Here is a 5815-nt window from a genome sequence, read left to right on the forward strand (position 1 = left end):
AAAAAAAACAGAGGTGTTAATTATTGGACCAAAAACCTCTGCATGTAATAATCTAGAACACGGTCTAGCACTTGATGGCTGCTCTGTCAATTCTTCGTCATCAGTTAGGAACCTAGGTGTGCTATTTGATAGCAACCTTTTCTTTGAAAGTCATGTTTCTAACATTTGTAAAACTGCATTTTTCCATCTTAAAAATATATCTAAATGACGACCTATGCTCTCAATGCTAAATGCAGAAATGTTAATTCATTCGTTCATGACCTAAAGTTTGTCACGGTGCACACACACGAGGAACACGGGAACGAAGAGACACAGAGTAAAGTCACTCAAAAGGGTTTATTAAACGAAGGCTGGGGAACACAGAACTCGATACGACAGAATGACGTTTAACGACTGACAAAGGACAAGAACTAGAACACACTTTAAATACACAGGAACTGATGAGGGGAAGACAAGGGACACCTGGAACTAATAAGACAATCAACATAGGACAACACCTGGGAACAATGAATTCAAAACATGAGACAGAGAAACTGGAAGACGGAGCACATAGGGAGCAAAGACACACACACAACCTGGCCCAGAGCCTGACAAAGGTTAGATTATTGTAATGCTTTATTGGGTGGTTGCTCTGCGTGCTTAATAAACAAACTCCAGCTAGTCCAAAATGCAGCAGCTAGAGTTCTTACTAGAACCAGGACGAATGACCATATTAGCCTGGTTCTGTCAACACTGCACTGGCTCCCTATTAAACATCGTATACATTTTAAAATCTTGCTAATTGCTTATATCAAAATCATCTGCGGGCGGCAGATCCTTTTCTTATTTAGCGCCCAAACTCTTGAACAATCTACCTAGCATTGTTCGGGAGGCAGACACACTCTGTCAGTTTAAATCTAGATTAAAGACTCATCTCTTTAACCTGGCATACACATAACGCACAATCACTTTTCTATAATTCAAATCCATTAAAGGATTGTTAGGCTGCATTAATTAGGTCAACCAGAACCGGGAACACTTCCCATAACACCCAACGTACTTGTTACATCGCAAGAAGAATGGCATCTACCTACACTAATATTATTCTGTTTTATTCTTATTCCGAGGTCACTAGCTACCCAGATCCAGTCGTATTCAGTCCAGATGGTGGATCAGCACCTAGAGACAACCTCTACAGCCTTGAATGTCAGCGGAGACCATGTCAACTAGATGCGCCCCAGAGACAGATCCCCTGTGAAGACCTCATGGGCCATCGGCGCAAGACCACGAGAACTAGATGAGTCCTCTGCACAATCTGACGTGCGTTGCAGCCTGGAATGAAACCACACTGGTTTCGTCTGGTCAGAGGAGAACTGGCCCCCCTAGTGAGCCTGGTTTCCCCCAAGGTTTTTTTTTTCTCCATTTCTGTCACCGATGGAGTTTTGGTTCCTTGCCACTGTCACCTTTGGCTTGCTTAGTTGGGGACACAATTTATGGCAACATTGTTGACTTGACTGCACATACACTATTGGAAGAGAACTGAATTGAGCTGGACAATGACATCACTGAATCAACAATGAACTGACTTTAACTGATAAACTGACTGTTTTCTATTGTCCTCTTGCATTATCAGCACAAGTGTTTCCTGTTTAACACTGTAAAGCTGCTTTGACACGATCTGTATTGTATGAAGCTCTATATAAATAAAAGTGACTTGACTTCTGTTACATCATAACTTCAATTATATTGTATCGCCATTGAAAAACCCATACAACCCAGAACAAAAAAAAAAATTCTTATCGCTTGAATATTTAGAGTCTTAAATTTAACAGTACAGACATTGTACAGTGTCATTCTACTTCCTCATTTCCCTTGAAGTAAATTAGCATGAGAATATGGAACAAAAATAGACATTCATCTTTTATTTTAAAGTAAACTGTACAAAACCACTGGCAAGGTCAGGCAGTACCAGCACAAGAGTAAGTGGTTCATGAAGTGGTCTGGTGGAGGTAACAAGAACAAAGTCATTTTGTTTAAAAAATAAAAATAAAAAATTACACTGTACATGTTACGGGGCTGACGAGACGTGAGACGTGCGTATCCATGTGCAAACTTTGTGGAGAAGACAGAGACGTGGTCAAAACAGGCATGGGTCAGATAGAGGCAGACAGGTATATGGTGGGCAAAACACAAGAATAGTCCTAGGGCTAGCGCAGGTCGACGATCGGCAGACAGAATCAAAAAGGGGCAAGACAAAAGGGGTGAATCCAGGGAACCAGGCGAAGATCAGAAACCGAGAAGGCTAAGGCTAAGGCTTCCTGTTTAACACTGTAAAGCTGCTTTGACACGATCTGTATTGTATGAAGCTCTATATAAATAAAAGTGACTTGACTTGACTTGACTTCTGTTACATCATAACTTCAATTATATTGTATCGCCATTGAAAAACCCATACAACCCAGAACAAAAAAAAAATTCTTATAGCTTGAATATTTAGAGTCTTAAATTTAACAGTACAGACATTGTACAGTGTCATTCTACTTTCTCATTTCCCTTGAAGTAAATTAGCATGAGAATATGGAACAAAAATAGACATTCATCTTTTATTTTAAAGTAAACTGTACAAAACCACTGGCAAGGTCAGGCAGTACCAGCACAAGAGTAAGTGGTTCATGAAGTGGTCTGGTGGAGGTAACAAGAACAAAGTCATTTTGTTTAAAAAATAAAAATAAAAAATTACACTGTACATTGCTGCATTATACATTTTCCACTGCACTGTACTCACTATTTAGAGAATCCATAAATGATATTTATGAATTAGTAGTTCTTAAAACACTATACAGTATAACTCAGTAAACATTGTACCCATAAGAATACTGGCAGTTGTAATAGATCACTGTACACAATGAGTACATTGTACACATGACACACAGAGGCAATGAAAATGATTTATTACAAACTACTATAAGATTAAGGATAATATGTAATTTCTCTCTCTCTCTCGTTCTCTTTCTCTCTCTACATGGCCTTTGCCACACAGAGAATGAGTTTGGGCTGTGTTCTGTAAATTTCCCCTCATTCAGGAAGCCCTCTCTCAGGCAGTCCTGTGTGAAGATCCTGGGTTTTTCACTAACCATCTGTTTAGCTTGGAGGACTGCACTTTTCCACACACAGCCTGGAGAACAGGAATGACGGGATTGGTGGAGGATGAATTCCCCACTAACCATAAAAACCAGAAGATCCTGGTTCCAGCAAATAACACTAAACAGGATATGAAATGTGCCTAAAAAGTGTTATTTAAATGCACCAAATAAATAAACTAAATGTGGAAGCAAGCAAACATTTGCCTCGCATTGTGTTAAAAGTCCTATTAATTCATAAATTGAATGTATTACATTAAGTGCATCACATACTGTATATGCATGAGATTCTGACACATTAATAGATCTATTAGTAACTCAACTGATAATAATACAGATTTCCTTCATGTTTATTGTGTTTCCACTGTCAGGTCTTCACAGCAATAAAGAAAGGCATGTGGTCAAGAAAGTCTGTCCAATTGTGCACTATTGGACACTGCAATTAACTACCATACCACACATACTGCAAGCAAACATCTATCAAGCCAGGTTTCTTTTTCAGTTTTCCTGATTTTAGATAACAGTCTACTTAGATGTTGTAAATGGAGCCCATATTAGATATAAGAATAAAGAAAATCTCCATTAAGGGTGCATTTAGGTCAAAAGACATAGCACACACCCATGTCTGCATGTTGGCTTACATAACCGCCTAATGGTCACCTTTTGGCTTCCTGTTTGATCGGCGTGGAAAAATTTGTAAGTTGGTAGCAGAGGCACAGTTGCCGGAGGCTTGATGCCTAGTCATTTTTTGTTGCCAAAGTATTAAACTGAGCTAAATTACTGGGTATTTGATGCAGCTGTTGAGCTCACAAACCATAGCAACTTCCTTGTTCCAAAACCACCATAACCATAACCATTTCAATGCTGTCAAACAACACAAAAGTGTAAGAGGGATGTTGACAGATGTGTGTATGCCCGTTTTCAATAGCTTTATTGTTGCTCATTTAGGTCATTATCCTCCAGTCAATGATGGCTGGTCAATAAACCCAGACAAGGTGGTCAGGGCTGTGTTCAGCCCCGACAAAACGGTGCAAAACGTTTTTTAAACGGAAACGGTGGTGCGTTGAACACATTGTTCTGATGACGCAAGAGTTGCAACTATGGCAGCTGAGAAGGCCATTTTTTGTGTTCTTTTAGAAGAATTTTCGGAGCTTGATGAAATCAGTATAAATACGTGTTTAATACTGCAAAATATGCTCGATGTTACAGTCACTGCCCTTGCCGTCCAGAATAAAAGAGAACATCCCAATCGAGTGAAGGGATTTGTGGATACTGTTGTTCCTAATTATTGTAATCCAACATTTGCCTCACATTTCAGGATGAAAAGAGAAACATTTCAGGTGAAGGATAATCCACTTCTTACCTCCAAGACTGTGTTATGATCTATATGGCCTTATTATTTTTATTGTGAGTATTAGGCTTATCATTATTGCTGATCACAGTTGTTGTGCTATGTTATTGTAATATTTACCATTATATAATCAGAGGAATATAGAAAAGTTTATGAAAGTGTCACTCCACAATACAATAGCAAAATATATAAATATGTATAGTATTTTATGTTACATTAGTCAGTGTCTAGCACACCTTCCTAAGGAAAGGATATGAACCAGAAGTCATTGCAATTACTAAATGATATTTAGATAGACTTAAAGAAGTTCCAGATCTATACTTGTGCTCTTATTATTTCAGTTATTTTGCCTTTAATGTAAATAAACATGTGCAAACAATATACTTGCTCTTGTGAATTTATTTTGATGTTAATTGTTGTGCAAGCTGTCTCTTTAATACCGCGTGGTTCACGGGATTCTCAGGTTTACTTCGACTGAAGCGACGACTGAGTCGTGCAGCTACATAGCACGGCAAGCAACGCAGTACTCGTTCCCATATCTCAGGGAACCGAGGTTACGTCAGTAATCGAGTATGTTCCCTTTCGATACTTCACTCGTACTGCATCTTGCTTAAGACGCATATGGGAACAGTCTAATCACGCCGTGCTAATGTAGTGGAACGACTTAAGGTATAACTTCCATAACCAACCAATGCTTATAGAGAAGTCAACAATAACTCAAGGCTAAAGCGGGCTGAGCTTTCTAGGTCACACCTGGCCTGGTTAATCATTCCAGAGTATATCCCCGTAACTTCGACACCCAGGGGTCGAGAGCTAACAGGTGAACAATACCAGAGAACTTGGGCGCGGCACGGCCAAGGGCTCTCTGTCATGTCTGTTTACGCAGCGCGTACCATTTCAAGCGGAAAGGATTTCCAGGTTATAAAACCTCGCAAATGTGGACGGCGAGGCCCAGCCGGCCACCTCACAAATATCCGCAATGGACACACCACTGGACCATGCACACGACGAGGCGATGCCTCTAGTCGAGTGGGCCCGTACTCCAATGGGGCATTGGAGGCCCAAGGAAGAGTATGCTAGCGAGATGGCATCTACTATCCATGACAACCGGAAACCCCTTGGTGCGGTTACCAAAGCTGACAAAGAGTTGTTCTGATCGCCTATAAGGAGCGGAATGCTCAATATAGATTCTCAACGCCCTGACGGGGCAGAGCAGAGATAGCTCTCTGTCCTCTTCAGTTGGAGGAAGCGCGGAGAGCGTAATGACCTGTGCTCTGAACAGAGTGGAGAGCACTTTAGGTACGTAACCGTGCCTCGGTTTCAGGATGACTTTAGAGTCGTTAGG

This window comes from Sinocyclocheilus grahami, unplaced genomic scaffold, assembly GCF_001515645.1.
Source record: "Sinocyclocheilus grahami isolate Dianchi unplaced genomic scaffold, SAMN03320097.WGS_v1.1 scaffold535.1, whole genome shotgun sequence".
Classification (NCBI taxonomy): Eukaryota; Metazoa; Chordata; class Actinopteri; order Cypriniformes; family Cyprinidae; genus Sinocyclocheilus; species Sinocyclocheilus grahami.